The sequence below is a fragment of the Equus przewalskii genome, chromosome 5 (genome assembly GCF_037783145.1).
Source record: "Equus przewalskii isolate Varuska chromosome 5, EquPr2, whole genome shotgun sequence".
NCBI classification, from domain to species: Eukaryota; Metazoa; Chordata; class Mammalia; order Perissodactyla; family Equidae; genus Equus; species Equus przewalskii.
Window position 1 is genome coordinate 28,356,114 of NC_091835.1, and position 18,505 is coordinate 28,374,618.

Sequence of the window (18,505 nt, forward strand, 5' to 3'; positions counted from 1 at the left end):
CCATTTTGTGTGGCTCCTCGCCCCCTTCCAAGACTCCCAACCAATCAGCTGCTCTCTTTCCCGCTCCGGCCCGCCGTGAGGAATGTACCATAGTGACAGTGCGGGGAGGTAGAGGGAGGAAGGGCGTGGCGACGGCTCGATTCTTTACCTTTCCCCTGCAACCATGAGACTCTGGCAGACTCTGAGCCTGCAGGTAGGACGGCGGCCCTGAGGACGGGCGCTGCGCGCCGGCCCCGGAGGCGCGCTTAGGTCTGTCGCCCCCGAGGCTGGGGTCCTGTGGTCGGTCTCCAGGGCCGCAGCTCCGCCCTCCCATGTGCCCGCCCAGCCGCCCGCGGCGACGCGGCTCCGGCAGCTGCCTGTGCTGTGTCCGCGCCGGACGCTGCGGGGCTGCGGGGCTCGGGGCTGCGGGCCCGGAGCGGGACCCGGGGCGGCCCCGGGGACGCCGGCGCCGGGACACGCCAGCATGAGGCGGAGGTGAGGACAGGGCACGGAACCTGCCCGGCCCCAGCCGCCCGGCGGGCGCGCATCCCGCAGGCGTCGCGAGCGCGGGGTGGCCCGGCGCCCAGCTGGCCCCGGCGGCGGCTCCGAGCGGGTCACCGCCGCGACCCGACCTGTGGCTGAAGACCTCCCGCCGAGGACCCGCCGCGCGCGCCTGGCGCCCCCTCCTAGCGGCTCCTTCCAGCCCTTCCCCTCGCGGGGCCAGCGGGCAGCCCCTCCTGGCGCTTCCCGGGCCAGGGCCCCGTCCTTGACCTCCAGGGTGGGCGTTCGGTCGGGGGCGGGCGCGCCCGAGTTCCCGCGAGGCTGCCCGCGTCTGCGGCGGCGAAGATCTCGCGCCTCATCCGGGGTTCGAGGCCGGAGGATGGGTGCGCCCGCCCGGCCCCCTCGGGCGGCGTCGGGCCCCTCCGTCGCCCGGTGCGCGCCCGTCCGGCCTCCGCGGGTAGATCCGGTCCTGAGTCCGTGGTCTGGAGTGTGGCGTGGCCGAGTTAGGGTTGCTGAGGTCGCTGTGGGCGGGCGGCCACGAGAGAACCCTGAAGTGCTTTTTCCTTTTATATCTATTGCTGCGATGGTGGTGGCCTGGGTGCGGTGACGTCAATTATCTGCGAGCCGCCCCTTCCTAACTGCCTTACAAGGTGATCGCGCTGTTGGAGGTCTGCGCGGGCCGCTGGAAATTCCCGGTCTCCCACTCGTCTCGAGGGTCCCTGAACACGAGGAGGGTTGCCTGGCTTAGCAGAAGGCCAGACGTGGGGACAGCCCTGGCTCTGCAGGGGCGGCATGCGTGGTAAACGAGTCCTCACGGCGGTTTGTCGGGCCCCTCAGGCAAGGCCTCTGTACCCCATCTCGTTAAAGGACAGCGGTAGGGCGATATCTGGGCTGGTTTTTCTCCAGAGTCTTAATTCAGGGAGAGCGTCTGCAGGAATACAAACCACATTTATATTCTTTTAACGGTGCTGTTTAACGCAGACATTAATTATGGTTTACATGAAGTGGGTCAATGCAGAGGAATGGAGGTGAATTGTCAATAGTGTCTTTTTTTTAAGGCATATTACTTTTTTCTTTTTTAGTGGGATGTGGTTGGAGAGAATGGCATTTAAACATCAGAACACCAGTATGTATTTGGACCTCTGTGACAGTTTGCTATGTAGACAGTCGTTTAGGATGACGGCTTATACCCCAGCGGTGGGAGAGAGATGGTTCTATGGTGAGAAAGACATCTTCTTTCGATTTGCTGCTGCCGGCGGGCAGGCCCTGCCCTCTCACTACCTGGCCACACAGAGGCCGGTTCATTGTTGTGGTTGCTTTTGCCTGTGAGCACATCTGTAAAGAGCTGTGAGGAGGATATTGTAAATTCCACATTTGATGGTCACATGCCCTCGGAGCAGCAATTTGGCTCAGGTTGTTTAGCCCTACAGTGAGTTGTTCTTACGCTCCAGGTTTAAAAATTTTTAAACTTTTTTGATAGTAGCGTGAGGTAATTCCAGAATTATAGGAAAAACATAGGTTGGGTGTTCCTCTTGCAAAGAATCTTTAGGAACTTGGACCTGGTTCTTAGCCAGGACTCCTTTTTGTGTTCACACTGCTAACCTTTGACACGTCTAGAGCTTGACTACCAGATTGCGATCCCTCCCCCCCCCACCATGGTTCCCATCCGCTGACGGCTTTTTCATGCTATTTCTGGGGGTGGGAGAGAAAATGGGCTTGGAGTGATGTCTATAAAGCAGTTAGTGCAGTGCTTGGCACATAGTGGATCTTTACTAAACATAGGTAAATTTCTTTTCTCTTTGGGTTTGGGAGACCTGTGGGTGATGAAATTGGATGCAGTTTTTTAAAAAAATTTTTCTTGAGGAAGATTTGCCCTGAGCTAACATCTGCTGCCAATCCTCTTTTTGCTGAGGAAGACTGGCCCTGAGCTAACATCCGTGCCCATCTTCCTCTACCTTATATGTGGGACGCCTACCACAGCATGACTTGCCAAGCGGTGCCATGTCTGCACCCGGGATCTGAACTGGCGAACCCCGGGCCGCCAAAGCGGAATGTGGGGACTTAACTGCTGCGCCACCGGGCCAGCCCTGGATGCAGTTTTGATTGCACGTCCCTTCTTGACTTAGGAAGATTACTGCTCCTCCATCCTCTTCCCACCTTAACCTGTAGCTCTCATCCTGAAGTTGTTATGATAGATTAAAAATGAAACTCAAGGGGCTGGCCCCATGGCCATTTGGTTAAGTTTGCACACTCCGCTTTGGTGGCCCAGGGTTTGCTGGTTCGGATCCTGGGCACAGACTTACCACTCATCAAGTCACGCTTGGAGATGTCCCCCATGGAAGAGGCAGAATGACTTGCAACTGGGATATGCAACTATGTACTGGGGCTTTGGGGAGAGAAAAAAAAAGGAAGATTGGCAGCAGATGTGAGCTCAGGGCCAATCTTCCTCACCAAAAAGTGTTGGAAAAAAAAAAGGAAGAAACTCAAACCTCTAGACCTAGAAGTAAACATCCAACAAGGAAAAATTGAGCTCTGCCTGGTTCTTGTGTTGCATTTTTTCAGAAAGAATGGTGTGTACCTTAGAAGAAGTCTTACAGCAGTCAGTACAGAAGAGCAAATGATCAGAATCAACCCTTTCTTGAGCCTGTTGAGTAGTCCCGTGGGTGAGGATTTTGGTTGCTGTTGGTTAACTGTCCAAGTGGAACCAGGAAGCTCTCCTGATTGCTCGTGGCACTGGCATCTGAGAAACGGCCCAGGATGGTGAGGCCTGACCAGCAGGCAGGGGCGGACTCAGATTTGATGGGCTTTGCAGGTAAACTGAGCTTTGCAATGAGCAGCCATTTCCCTCCTCCTGCTTGTAGCAGGCTCCATGTGAACAGATTAAAAGGCTATCAAACCTAATGTTCTTGAAAGAGTAAGAAATGTCACTGGTTTTTTTATGTCCCTTAATATTGGGTGTGACATTTTAATAATAATCACGCTCTGGATTTACTTATTGCTTTTTCTTTGAAGAAGTGAAAGCTTTTTCATCGCCTATTATCTCATTGATTCTTACTTGTGTCTGAGGTCATCAAAGCTTAGTGCAGTGTATTATTTCCATTTTATAGATGGAGGTGATCATTGCTCTAAGTTGCAGGTGTGTTGCTGTCTGAGCTGGACTTGAAATGAGTTTTCCTTCTTATATTACATTTCATTGATACTTTTGTAGGAAAAAACCCCTCTTTTTGGGGAAGCTAAAGGACTTAAAGATACCAGACCATTGTGCTTTTCCATTACTAGATAGCTAATAGTAGTTGACTTTTATGGAGTGCTTATGTGTGGGGGCCTGTGCTGGGTGCTTTGTGTGCATTCCTTCATTGATTCCTCACAACAGTGTACCAGCTAGGACTCATTCTTATCCCTAGTTTTACCGATGACGAGCTAGTGTCTGGTGAGATCTCAGGTCAAGGGAGAGACAGAAAGCAGGGCTGGCACTCAAACTTAGGCTGGTTCCAAAGCATGTGCCCTTCACCCCGTGCTTTAGTGGTGACTAAGGAGAAAACCTCGGAGCCCTGACACCTGTGGCTGCTGCTTCCCCGGTCGGAGGGCCTGTGCTTATCCTGGGGCTTTGCTTTTCATCGCAGAAGAGTTTTCACAACCTGGATAGTTCCTGTGCCAGAAGCATTCCTCTAGCCAGGTGGAGGATCATTCCTTTAGGGAAAATAATCAGAGCTGAAAAAACATCTCTATTTGGTGAGTGCAAAGTATTTAATAAGACCAGATGGGGAGAATAGGGACTAGAGAATCGAGATAGTTTGTGGACAGAGGAAATTTGTGATATTCTAACCCAGGGACACCCCAGTATGCAGGCTGTTTACCTTGAGCTGTGGGTTGAAATTGTAAACCTGGAGGCATGGCATTTGGGCTAAAATCTGTGCTGTAAATAAGGTCTCAGTTTCTACTCTAGACGGCAAAGTTGAAAATCTGCTTCCTTTTGGGTCTTCAGCTCCCGCAAATAATGCAGCACATTGTGGGAATGGTAGGGTGGTGTTTGGAAACTTACCTAGATTCTTTTTTTTTGAGGAAGATTAGCCCTGACCTAACATCTGCTGTCAATCCTCCTTTTTTTGCTGAGGAAGACTGGCCCTGAGCTAACATCGTGCCCATCTTCCTCTACTTTATATGTGGGACGCCTACCACAGCATGGCTTGCCAAGTGGTGCCATGTCCACACCCAGGATCCGAACCAGCGAACCCCGGGCCGCCGAAGCAGAGCGTGCGAACTTAACCACTGCGCCACCCGACTGGCCCCCTTACCTAGACTCTTAGTGGACTTCCCTTCCCTGCAGTCGCCCCTCCTGCATCTTTGGTTCTACCTTTCAAAACTCAGCTCTGACCCTGTGGAAGTGGGTGAAGCAGTCGATGGTGTCAGGCACCGAGGTGCTTGGGATACCCCAGTGGACAGAACAGCATCCCTGCCCCTCTGGGGCTCAGCTGTACGTGACTTGCTGTTTCTTGGAGTGGCTTTAGCTCTCTTTATAGATGAGCAGGCTTATAGTCGTCATTATCAAGAAACTGGGGGAGAAGACAGGGAAGCTATGGCCCCAAACCCTGCAGTTCGTTGATTTTTCTGTCGTTGACGAGTCAGTTTCACAGAGGAGAGAAAATTGTCACAACTTAAAAGAAAGTGGCGCTAATCAGATTAGAGGAGAAGAAGTAGGACTGTTGGTTTGTCCTTTGCTGACAGGTGGAACAGGAAGGGCGGGCGCTTCTGCTAGGTAACAGGTTCCTCTGTAGGAGCAACTGTGTCCGTGCCTCCCTCCGCAGTGCCTGCGCCGTGTTTGTCGCATAGAAGGAAGGACCAGGCGTGTGTTGGTGTATGATTGAAAGCCAGGGAAGGAGTCCTTCTGCCTTAGACAGGTCTGCAGAGATCTGTGTCTAGTGAAGGATTGGGTCTGGTTAATTCTGGAAGGAGAGGGATAGCATGGTCAAGTGGTTAACTAGTAGCTTTTATTGACTTTTCCTTACTGCTTTAAAATAATAACTATGTAAAAGGCAAAATGCAACTTTGATTGGTCCCAGCCTTGTCCTCTTTCCTGCCCTGCCTCTTTTCTGTTGCTGATTGGAGTAGAGAGGAGGCTGAGTCTGGGAGGCCTTCCCTGTGTCAGTGCTGGAGCTCGGGAGGGCCAGAGCAGTCCGCAGGGAAGGCTGCGAGTAGGCAGGACCTACTCCTGGCGCCTGCAGTCCCTGGGTTACGACAACAAACCTTCAGTGCAGGCTGTCCCCAGCCTTTAAAGGTCCCAACCACACTCCTCCCTGCCTTCCCTCCATGTCTCTGCCTCCAAGCACAGCTGCCTTGTTGTGATTGAGATGTGTTGGCTTGTGAGTGGAAAGGAAAGGCAGTGGGGAAGGAGCATCATGATGATAATGACCTTAGCAGTGATGACAGCCACAGACACTTAGAGACAATTGGCTGTGTACTGGGCTCTGTTCTGAATGTCTGCATGTGTGCACTCGGTGCTCACAGCAGCCTGAGAGGGGGTGCTGTCATGATCCTCGCTTTATACACGAGGAGGCCGAGGCACAGAAAGCTCGTGACTTTCTGAGTCTCTCAGTTAGAAGCTGGTAGAGTCAGGGTTCAGACTAGTTGTGCTCTCACAGACCAGTTAGGGCAGCTGACTTGGGCAGACTTACTCCTATCAGGGTTATCTCCATCCTGGGCATCACCCCTTCCTCTCTTCCAGCCTCCCCTCCACCGTTTCACATTTTCCCCTCTTCCCTTTTGAGTTATCTGTCTGAAATGCCACGAGAGAGATGCGTTTAGGTTAACTGGCATATTCCCTGAGAGTTGGGGTGGAGTCAGGGGAGGTAAGCGTGAAGCATTTGGAGAACACAGGCCCTGGTGGGCTTCTCAGAGGGGCGCTCAGGACCACGCGAGGGTCTTAGTGACCTAGGGGCTGTGCCATGGACTCTGGAGAGAGTGTTGATTACAGCTGTGTCCCAGAAAAGCTGTGGAAGCCCTTCAGCTTCCCTCCTCTCCTCTTCCTTGGCATGGGTTTCTGATGGGACAGCCCTCATGGCCCCAGCTCAGCTGCTCTGTGGATCCTTTTCATTGTATTTATTTAGTTAGTTTAGTTCTTTAAACAAGCTAGTTTAAGGTCCTGACCTCTGTTTGGAAGAGAACCTTTTACCCATTTTGGTCATGACTGGTTGGAGTCATTTATTTCCCTGTAAAAAAGGAAAAGGGAAGTATTTTAACTAGTGGCATGGGCATGTGTCAGTTTGTTCCAAAATGGATAGCTTTTCTCAAAACCAGACTTGCAAAGGGAGGGAAAAAAGATCAACTTTTTGCCTTTGGCGTTTTAAGCACCTTTAGACCAGTGGGTCCTGTGGACGGTTATATTATGATGGCTGTCACTTATTGAGTGTTCCCATGGGCTAGATGCATGCCGAGTGCCCTGTACGCACACGTTTCTAGTCTTGGGGGAGTACCATCACTCCCGTTTACAGCAGAGAAACTGTTCCAGAGAGGCGAAGATTCGTAAACCCAGTAAATTGCAGAGGCTGGATGACTCGAAATCCTGTGTGTTTACCTCGCTTTAAGGTGGAATGTTGAGGGAGCTAAAGGAAGAAGAAACGGGAAAGAAAAGGACAGTATGGAGCAGGGGAAAGAAATTCCTGAGATGGCAACTTGAATCAGCCTCAGGGTGCACTGCACACTGTGGGCCTGAGCCTCAGCCAGCCTCAGGGAGCCAGGAACACGCAGGTTTTCTGAACCTATGAGCTTTAGGTTTTACTCTGAGACTTTCTTTCAGCACATTTTTGTTGAGCAGCTTATATGTAAGGCAAGTGCCAGATAATGAGATGGTGTCCACCTACAAGACCTACAAGAGGTCCCCGTATTTCTAAGGGAGGCAGACACAAATGCAGAAAACCACGTTGTCAGAAGTGACTTAACTGGCTAGCGAGCCCTGAACATGGAGTGGTATTTATATTAACTGGCAAAGTGTTTCTTTGTGATTCGGTTTGTTAATTTCATGCACATAAGATTGAGAATTTCTAGAATTTACCTACTTCCTGTGCTGTTGTTTCTGGAATATTTGAGTTTTTGCAAACAGAAGGTCACTGTGCAGCTGCTCTCTGAGGACCAGCCCTGCACCTTGGTTGCAGGAAAGGGTGGGGCCACTCCCGTTCGCCAGGCTCCCCTTAGGCTCATCACACTGGATCTGTCAGGCTTGGGCTTGGCGCCCTTGTTCTTGCGCAGTCACTGCTTGCCTGGAGGTACAGGTGCTCCGGGGACCAGTGGCCCTTGCTAGAGGAGGTGCTGCCCAGGTGTGCCCTGTCTAGGTTTTCTAGCAGGGGTGAAAGTAGTCCCAGGCATGGAGCTGCTGAACTGACGCTTTGGGAATTACATCAGACCACATTACCTCTAAGGCTCTTTTCTAGCTCTAGGACCACAATCTTGTGCCTACAGGGACCTTGGAACCTGGTGGTAGCCTCGTAGTGGTGTCTACCAGCCCTCCCACTCCTCCATCTCCCTGAAGTAGCTCTGTGTCATGCGCTGTATTTCAAAGCTGATATATTGTAGGGAGATGCCCAGTGGGACTTCTTGCTCGAGATCCTTAGTGAGATGCAGTTTTTGCTAGTATTCTAGTCTCTTGTTTTATAAGACCTTTGGATCACTTTGATCAGGTCCATTCAGATAGAAATTACTTATGTCCCCTGAAAATGAGTTAAGCATCTTTTGACCTCTGCTCCCTGCTATATTAATTGAATTGACTCCATTTGGTGATAACATTTAGGACTCTTTCACATGCTGCAAGTGAAAAATTCTCTCTGTCCATGAACAGTGACCCCAGAGAAGGGTTCATCACCTTCAGTGTATCGCTCACTTTAACAAACTTGATGTGTGGAAATGTGCATTGACTTTCAGAACATAATAGTGTCTCTGTACTTCTTGGCTTTAAATTTAATTCTTCACAGTAAAGGGATTTTGCAAGAGAATTCCTTCGCTTGGAATTTAAAATTTTGCTTTCCTACATACAACTTTTTCAGGCAGCCTGATTTTCCACCATTGTGGAATTGACTGCCTGTCACTTTCCCTGCCCTCTCTGTCCCCACCGTACGTGTAGCCTCTGAGCCACAGATATTGCTGGGCTCTGCCTGTCCAGGCTTCCAGGCCTGTCCTCGGGCTTGCTGCTTTGGCAGACAGGACCAGGTGCTGCTGCAGCTATGGGTCAGGGTGTGTCCTGGCCGCACCTGGCTGGCCAGCCTTTGTCATGCGGTTTGTTTGCACCCAGCGGTCATCTGGGCCATCTCCATCTGTGCCTCTCACTCGGCTCCGTGGGCAGTAGCTTTCCTTCATGCTGGTCTCCAGGCTGTCCCTGCAGGCTTTATGAGGTCCACGTGCTTGGGCATAGGCAGTAGGCAGGAAAGTCCAGGGTGGAGTATGGATCATTCCCTGAGAGTAAAGGAGGTCAAGAGATGTGGCTAAAAACCTTACTTAGATTGAGGCATGGGAAAGATGAGAAGGGAACGAATTTATCGGGAGTCTGCTTTATAAATACGCTCAGTGACATGATCTCTTTTAACCTTTACAGCAGTCTTATGGATTCAGTATATGATGCCCACTTAGGCTGGGAAACATGGGGCTCAGAGAGGTAATGACTTGCCTGAGACCTCTCAGCTGGTAAATGAGGGAGCTCCATTAGATTAAAAACCCAAAGTCTGTGGTGGTGAAGAGCATGAACTCTGGAGCTAGACTGTACTGCACTGTTTATTAGGGTGTGTGACCTTAGGTGTGTTCTTTAACCTCCCTGGGCCTCAGTTTCTTCATCTGTGCAGTGGTGTAATAGTGTTAGTTTGTGTGGTCGTACGCATCTAGAGTTCTGCCAGGCACTCGGGGAGCACCTGTGTCAGCCAGTACTCTCCTGGACGATGCTTAGGACTCTTGGATGGACTGCTGAGACTTTGGGTTTCCTCTCCTCCAGGGACAGTCTCCATGGGAGCCTCTGTGGGTCCATGCTTATGCTCAAGTGCTCCTGCTTCAACTGCTGCTCTCTCTCCTTACTCTCTGCCTCATCCTTGGCTCTGCGTTGTTTTTCATATTACCAACTCTTTAGACTTCCTGGAATAATTTGTTCATTAATTTGTCATCTGTTGGGTCCTCCTCCACATATTGGACTGTACTGGGTATTGGGGCAGGGTCTGGGTTCGTAGAAGTAGATGACCTTGTCCCTGCTCAGGAACCCGTCTGCTTCAGGAGATACAATATGAATGTACAAAATGGTTGGGGAAGGGGCGAGAAAAGCAATGAAATACCAGAATGGCACAGACAGTAAATCCAATGTTTGGGGAAAGCAAGGACAATAAACTATGAGCTTTTGAGAATTTACTATATGCCAAGCATGGGTTTAGATGCATTGTCAGCCCTGCAAGTTAGGTGATACTGTTTTATCCTGCTTTACACATGAGGACCCAGAGATGTCAGTGTCTTGTCCAGGGCATGCAGCAGATGACTGAGAGCAGCCTGGGGTTTGGACTCTAGTCTGCACTGACCCCGTGGGCCCCTCTAGACTGTGTCCCAGGGCATCGGTAGGATTGCCTAGGTGAGGTGAAGGCCTGGTGGCATGAGCAAAAGCTTAGGGTTGAGAGTGAGCGCGATGCGTGCAGGGACAGTGAGATGCCCGCCTGGCCCGGTCGGAGTTGAGTTTGGTATTTATGGACTGCTGTGCCAGCTTCCGTCTGGGTGTTGGGAGATGAGTAAGACATGTTCCTTGCCTTCTGGAATCTTACTGTAGCCGAGGAGCCCGACACACAAATAGATGATTTCGGTGTAGTGGCGTAAGATCTGTGCTGAGGGTAAGTATAGGGTGCCCTGGAGCAGAGGAGAGGGAACTGGGGAGTGTCCCAGAGTCCTGGGTGGTGAGTTGCCAGTGAGCTGAGAGTCGAAGGCAGCATGAGTTTTCTGAAAGGCAGAGAACAGCGCGAACAAAGGCGTGGCCTTGTGGGCTTTTCTTCTCAAAGCAAGTTTATTCACCTGGGGATGGGTGGCAGGCTACAGTGTGAAGTTCATAGGCAACAGGGAGTTCATCACGGGTGTCTGAACACAGCAAGAGCACAGAAGTAGTGTTTTATGGTGATTACTCTGGTGGAGGCAGGAGAAATGAAAGTCTAGCAAGACCGGCTGTGGGAGGAGTCAGTGAACTTTTTCTCTAAAGCACCAGAAAGTAAATATTTTAGGTTTCAATGGGCCATGTGGTCTCTGATGCAGCCACTCAGCTCTGCTGTTGTAGTGTGAAAGCAGCCATAGACAATTGCAAATGAATGAGTGTGGCTCTGTTCCAATAAAGCTTTTATTTATGGCCTCCCAAATTTGAATTTCATATAATTCTAACATGTCATGAAGGAGTCTTCTTTTGATTTCTCCCCCAGCCATTAAAAAATGTAAAAACCATTTTTAGCTTGCAGGTTGCGTTTGGCCTCTTTGTGGTTTGCCCACCACTGAGCGGCTGGTGGTAATTCAGGTGTGGCGTGACAAGGAATTGGAACACGATGTTGGTGATGGAAAGAGAGGGGACGGACTTGATGCCAGAGATTTGCAAACAAGGACGCTGATTAGATAGAGGAGATAAGGAGAGGGAAGAGCTCCAGATAATGCTCACTTCCAAGTTTGGTGTCTTCCCAGCCTTCTTTTGGTGAAACTGGTCTCGTTTTCCGTTGCCAAGGCTGTGTCTTAATTCTGGAGAAAAATCCAGAGAACATGACTTGATTCTAGAGAAAAGGCCAGAGGCAGCCCTGCAGTCCGTGCTCCCAGACTTCTGTCAGCATGGCTGACTGTCGACTGTCTCCCTGGAGTGTCGCTGTGCCGGTCACCAGGCTGCCTTGGCCTGTGGGGGTGTGAGGCAGGAGATGGCTCCTGCTGTAACTCGGACAGCACGCCCACCATTTGTTGGGGCCCAGATGAAGTTCATTTTTTGGATAACTCTTTATTTTGATAAAATTTCAAATTTACAGCTGAGTTGCAAGAGCAGTACTGCGCGCTCCCTTGTACCTGTTGTCTAGATTTATTAATTAGATTTTATTAATTGTTTATATTTCCCCCATTTGCTTTGTCATTCTCCCCCCACTCGTATATATGCATTTTTTCTGACTTGTTTGAAAGTTGGAGACATTGTGCCCCCTTTACTCCTGAATGCTTCAGTGTAGATTTATCAAGAGTAAGGATATCCTCTTCTACCACCGCAGTGTAGTGATCAACATGAAGAAACTTAACATTGGTGCAGTACCATTTTCTAATTGTTGTTTTTGAAGCGAGCACCCTCCGATACCTCTTACTCGGAGATTACCTGACGTGTAGATAATGCTGCTGCTCTTCCCTTGGCCAGAACTATGGACAACATCTCTGGGACCTGCACTCCCAGCAGCAGCAGTTCTCCAGCACCCATGCTGGGGCTGCTCAGTGGGATGTGGAGGACCAACAGTGCCCAGAAGGAGAAGCAGTCCCAGGGCCGAAGGCTCATTCCTTGTCTTGAGCTTGTAAGCTGGCAGGGGGCGGGCGCTGGATTTTCCCTCGCAGAGCTCCTGGCTGTCCCTGCTGCCGGCATGAGAGGTCAGCTCCTCAGTGGAACAGCAGCGCCAGCCCCAGGAGCTCAGTTACAGTTACAAACATGTTCTTACTTTTAGCTTTTCTCTCGTCCACTGCATCTCAGCCGATGCAAAATGATTCTTCTAGAATTGATTCTTTCCAGGCTTGATTGGAAAATAAAATGGAATTAAATTGGAGTAATTGGTTTGGAAATTGATTGGAAATAAAATCAATCAATAAATAAAATGGGAGGAAAAGGTGTCCTACCATTTCTGACTTACTGCTAGAAGGAATTTTCTTTTTGCGACTTTAAAAGACTGAAACTAGAAATAGAGAAGAGTCTCATGCATATTCTGTAATTCCTTATGAGTAGCTGTAGCTTGCTTAGTTCCAGGGGAACGGTGGGAAGAGGAATCTGGAATTTTGCTCCTGATGAGGAGTATGGGGAAGGCTCTTTTCTTTGTGTAAAGTGGGCAACTCACTGCCTTTTGCTAAGTTCTCTGTGACTTGACTAAATGGCTGGTCTTTGCCTTAAGCCTACGTAGATGGGACTGGGACCCTTCACTGTGTTCAGTCATTGCTGACCCTTTAAGAGCCCGTTTTTGTGATCCAGGATGTCTGAAATCCAAGAGTCCAGAGTCCCGCATGTCTTAGACCTGTAAGGCCCGGTGCTGGGCATGGGAGGGGTGGGTGGGTCGCAGAGGGGGGTGAAGATGCCGGGTGCCTCTGCCTTCCCTGGTCTCAGTCCAGATGAGAAAACCATGATTCAGCTGCTGCTGTGCAGGGGCTCAAGGGAGCTACTTAATGGTTCTGTGTCACAGTTTTGCCGGTTTTAAAGTAGAGAGGTGTTGGCTATCAACCAGCTTAAAGGGACATACTGGAGATAAAATTTAAGTATAAAATTTGCAGATGTGCTTGGAAACAAAATACAAGCACCGTTTACTTACGATGTTTTCATAGGTGCACCCGCACACAGATAGATGTTCCTGCTCAGCACGAGTGTGGCAGGACCGATGGACAGATGCAGAAGCTGCCCTGAGAGGATCTGCTTGGCTTTTTGTAGTTTATGGGTCCCAGAGGCAAGCCAGATGGAATCAGTCAACGTAAACTTCAAGGTGCCAGGGACATACACAAAGAGTAGAGGTCACAGGCTCTGTTCTCAGAGTTCACAGTTCACTTTAGGAGTCAAGATAAATAGGACGAGCAGCCAGTGGATACCTGACAGATACAGAGAATCAAGTGTAAACCATGCATGTGTGTTCTGCTGTTCCAAACGCAGTGGTTACTACTCGCCTTGCTCCCTCTGCTAAGCTTCTCTGGCTGCCTTACTGCTCCTCGTGCACTCCAGGCATGCCCTGCCTCGGGACTTTTGCACAGACGGTTTTGTGTCCCTGAAACACTCTTCCCTAAGGTAGTGCGTGGTTAACACCCGGAGCTCCTGCATTGACTTCGCTTAAATGCTACCTTCTCCATGAAAGGTATTCGCTCTGCCTGGTGTAAAATTTTACTTTGTCCCCTTCCCCCGTACTCCTGGTTCTTTTTATCCTGCCTGCCTTTTTCCTTCTTTCCAAAGTGCTTACCACCCTCCAGCTGCTCTCCTTAGGTTTATTGGGAGGTGTAGTGGCCTGGGCCCTGGGGCCAGAGTGCTTGAGCGCAACTCCCCACTCACTGCTTGTGTGCCCTTGGGTAGATGATTGAACCCCGTTAGTCTCAGTTTCATTATTTGTTAGAATCATACCTATTTCAGAATTTTTATGAGGGTTAAATGAATTAATATTTATAAAATGCTTAGCATAACACCTGACATGGAACAAGCACTGTATGAGTGTTTGATAAATAAAGCTTTTACTATCTGTGTCCTCCTGCTAAAATGGAAGCGTTGTGAGGTCAGAAAGCTTTTTCTGTTTTGTTCTCTGATGTAGTCCAAGCATTTAGAACGGGGCCTGGCACTAAGCAGGCAGTACGTCCGTGGGGAGCGGATGAGGGTGCTGTGTGTGAGCTGGTCTGCAGAGGGGAGCGGGGGGTGTGGGCAGTGCTGCGGACAGCAGAGCCCCACCTGGGTCCCCCTCCAGCCTCCCGCTCAGTGGCTCTGTCACCTTGGATCGTGTCTTGTGTCCCTTGTGGAGTTGTGAGCAGAGTTAGATGAAACAATACACAAAAAGGGCCCGGCTGGGGGCAGACGGTCAGGAATCTCAGTTCTCTTCCTTCCTCAGCGCCCCTGGAAGAAGTGAGTCAGTGAAGGAAGCGGGTTGGTGGGAAGGAGCAGAGGAAATCCTGAGTCTAGGTGTAGAGAGAGGGATGTGACAGTCCCAGGCGAGCTTGACTGAGGAGTTAGTTAGAAGGAGCTGTTCATTGTCAAACTTTGGTGCTAAAATGAGGGGTTTTGATTTTTTTCTCTAACTTTATTTTGATGTAATTTCAGAAAAGTGCGAGAATAGGACCCTTCAGCTGAGACCGCTAGTTGTTTTCACGTTACCCCATGTACTTTCTTATGTTTTTTTCCTTCTCTCTCTGAATTAGAGACGTTGTACCCTAATGTTGACCCCTAAATACTTCAGTGTTTATTTCTGAGGTACAGGGACATGCTCTTAGATTTCGACAGGGGCCTTAGCTTCTCAAATGGGGAAGTGGTGCCACATGAGCAGTACTTGGGAAGAGGGCTGGAGGCCCAAGGGCCCGCCAGCGGGCAAGGTAGAGTAATTTCCACTGGAGGGTGGTGGGGACGAATTGGTGACCAGAAGTGGAAAAAGGCTATAGAGCCACAAGATGTTTAGTGGTGTCTTGGGTATGTGCTGCTTGGGGCGGGGTGAACACAGGGCCAGTGGGCAAGAGGCCTTGTATGTGAGGGCGCTGCTTTCAGGGGAGGAGAGCAGTGTGCATACGCTGAAAAAGCCAGTTAAGCTTTATTCAATACTTGGGAAAATGAAACATCACTGCCCCCTTTATTCATGTTACAATCTACAGAAGATAAGGTCCACCACTTCCTGGCTGATGTGGGCAGATCTGTCTCCTGCTCCTAGAGGAGCAGCCCTGACATGCCCATATTGTCAGAGGCTTGGAGATACACCCTGTTCACCTGAAGGCCTCAGCTGATAGCCGGGGAGTACTCCAGGCTTTGTCCTGAAGGTAGTAAGCAGAGAGGAGCATTCAGGTCATCTGATGGAGATCTAGGGTCATCACTGACAAAGACAGGTGGTGTTGAGGAGGGAGGATGGTGGGAAGCCAAGGACTAAACCCAGCCTTGGAGGGTGTCTCCAGGGAACCGGGGCAAGGGAGAGACCAGAGAAGGGAGTGTAGCACTAGCACTGTAAAAAGAAGCAGAGTTAAGAAAGAAGACCCAAATGGAGCCGGGAGAGACCTGGGGAGGGAGTGCGTGAGCTCCCAGCAGTTCTCCGTGCGGCCCAGCACCTTCTGGGGTGGGGGCACTTGCTGGGCTCTGTGTTTTCCAGAGCTGGAGCTCACTAGCTTTAAAGGAACACGCTGTGAGTAATGCCACCCAGACTGCCAAGCCAGATCAGACTTTTGACGGATTTAAAATTAACCTCTCAGTGCCCAAGTGTTTTTGTGGAAGAAATGCCTCAGGGAGAATTTATCAAAGAAGATGTCTTACATTTGAGCTTATGCTAAGTATTAAAGACTCCCCCCACCTTTTTTAAAGATAATGTGTTACCTGGAAGATCGTGCTGTTCTCTCTAGCTTTCAGAATCCCCAGCTATAGGAAAACCTTGTTAGAGGAAAGTCTTGATTCCCTCTGGAGTAGCAGACTCTTTGGAGTGAGGTAACTACAGGATTGTACTTCATCACCACAAACATTCATCAAGTACCTTCTGTGGACCAAGCACTGGGAATAGAGTAGTGAACCATGGCCTCCAAGAGCCCACTCAGACCTCGTTGTTCAGTTTTCAGGAATTTTGTGAATTGGTTGTTAAATACAGCCATTATTAAAAATTTACTCTATAAACTTATTATGTTAAAAACAAGGGTAATAAATACTCAAAACTCATTACTTCCTCATTATTTGAGCATTAACTATGCTTTTATGTCTCTTGTATCCATGTGGTAGAAATACTATGGAATGGTGAATATGGAGTGTCTCGTCCCAGCTCTGTCTGTGTTCAGAGGTGTCAAGTTGGTAGCTTGAAATTGGCCATGGTGGGAGCATTTGTGTCATGGTGGGAGTATTTGTGCCGTGGTGGGAGTATTTGTGCCGTGGTGGGAGTATTTGTGCCGTGGTGGGAGTATTTGTGCCATGGTGGGAGTATTTGTGTCATGGTGGGAGTATTTATACCACGGAAAACAACAAACACTACAAATCAGGGCTTGATTTATTGTTTTGTTCATTGTTTAAGAAAGTGATGGAGAAAATGTTAACATTTGCAGTTTAAACTTAAAGTGCTTTGTGTCTGTAATCGTTACATTATGAATAGCACTAAAAAATTGAGGAAATATTCTAGTACTTGAAAACTAGGGTCCAGTTCAGCAAAGGAGTTGCTGATATCATGTTTGATATATATCTTCCTTGTTACAGTTTTGTTTTACCCCTTAAAATAAATGAAAATATTAACCAGCATTCACTTATTTATCAATTGAATCCATAGATTGGCCACAGATATGAGTTAGACAAAAAACTATGACAGTGTTCTGTGACAATTGGATATATGAAATTTACATTAAAGCGTATTATATATTTTATTACTACAGACGTTATTGTATATTTATTACTGTGCATATTTATTACTTTATTGTATATTTTACTCCTTTATATGCTATGCATCTTTTATATCAGTAAAATTTATAATAAATCTATGTATATATAAATGCACAAACATGTTTTTGGAGAATAGGTTGTTAAGCATTTACCAGCACATCACCATAGTGAGTTGAATAAATACTGCCTTCACGGTGTTCTCAGTTTAATGGGGAGATAGATAAATAATCATAGAGATACCTAATGTATGGAGGGCACAGAGGAAGGACCAGTGCAGGGTCCAGTGAAAGTGTGTGACAAGGTACTTAACCTGGGCTGGAGGGGGAGTCTGGGAAGGCCCCCAGGGGAGATGGTGCTTTAAGCACAGACTGGCGTGAGGGACAATCGAGAGTTCCTGTGACGGGAGCATGATGATGAGAGGGAAGGAGATGGGTGTTCTCAAAGGAAAGGTGGGCGTGGACAGATTGTGTAGGTGCTTGCTGTAGGTCATACGAGGGTCGTAATAACCGTCTAAAGATTCTGCTTTTAGTCAGGTTGCTTATTCAGTTGCCAGAGACGATTAAAGACAGGTCCCCATTTGGCCAGCTAGACGTGGCTTCAGAAAAGAGGTGTTAATAATATTTTTGTGAAGTAAACGCTTAAATTTGACAAATATGAATTATCCACCTACTGTGTATAGGACTTTGTGGTAATGGTTTTCAAGGAGGCATAAGTTGTTAACATTGTCCTTGCCCACTAGGAAGGTATTTTGTGTTGGGGGAATCAGATGTACGTATGGTGAACAGTCTGTAAGGTGGCTTTGAACGAATTGCTATGGAGGAAGCAAATAATTCTGATTGTGGGGTGGAGAAGGCCATATGGACAAGGCAGGATAGTAGTTTGCAATAATTCACTTGGGAGACCCCAAAAAAGTATCCCACTTTTGACCAGAGGCCCTTATTGTCTTTGTTTCCTGATTTATCCCTATCATCTGCTGCCCTGAGGTCTCTGATTATTTTATGATTGCTAATTCTGTTGGAGACCGGCCCACACTTCCCTCCTGTTCCTCATGGCACCTGACCAGGAGCTCACATTGTGTGCTGTCAGAAATATCTGTTTTTTTTTTTTTATACCCACCAGCAGAGCATCACAGAATCCAGATTTAGAAGAGACTTTAGACAGAGAGTATCAGCCTGGCGTTTCAGGGTGTGCTGGGCTGGGAGGAGTGCTGAAGGGGCCCCGGTCTGCTCTGGCCTGGGACTGTCCCACAGAAGTCTCTGGGTGCAGTGGGGAATTCCTGTGGTGAAATCTTTGGTAAAAAGACTCCACACTTCTGTTCTCTTGATTTTACCAACATTTACTGAGTACCTGCTGTGTGCCAGGCCCTGTGTTCCCTATGAGACTACAGTGACACTAAGATAGGGTTACTCCTCTCAGGTTTTCTTAGTATTATTCACATACCATACAGTTCATTCATATGAAGAATACAATTTGCTGGTTTTTAGTGTATTCACAGAGTTGTACAACCATGAGCACAATCAATTTTAGAACATTTTTATCATCCCTAAGAGAAACCCTGTACCCATAACAGTCACTCTCCACTTCTCTCCAGCCCTCCTCTCCCCAGCCCTTGGCAACCTCTAATCTACCTTCTGCCTCTGTAGATTTGTTATTCTGGACATTTCATGTAAATGGAACCATACACTTTGTGTCTGGTTCTTTCGCTTAGTGTAATGTTTCAAAGTTCATCCATGTTATAGCATGGATCAGAAC

General features: G+C 48.7%; 1 protein-coding gene across 49 annotated transcripts in view; it reads left to right on the forward strand.

The window, feature by feature from the left end:
- Nucleotides 1-18,505, forward strand: part of MICAL3 (microtubule associated monooxygenase, calponin and LIM domain containing 3) — a 199,541-nt gene that overhangs the window by 14,662 nt on the left and 166,374 nt on the right. For 41 of the 49 annotated variants that reach the window (XR_011539932.1, XR_011539933.1, XR_011539931.1 and 38 more), the window contains exon 1: nucleotides 334-474. The exons of 4 other annotated variants lie outside the window; for them this stretch is intronic. The gene's annotated coding sequence lies outside the window, so the exon portion shown is untranslated. Of the gene's footprint in view, nucleotides 1-123; nucleotides 194-333; nucleotides 475-1,678; nucleotides 1,700-18,505 lie in introns of those variants that run through there. 4 more of the 49 variants (XM_070618904.1, XM_070618917.1, XM_070618879.1 and 1 more) reach the window with 3 other exon arrangements.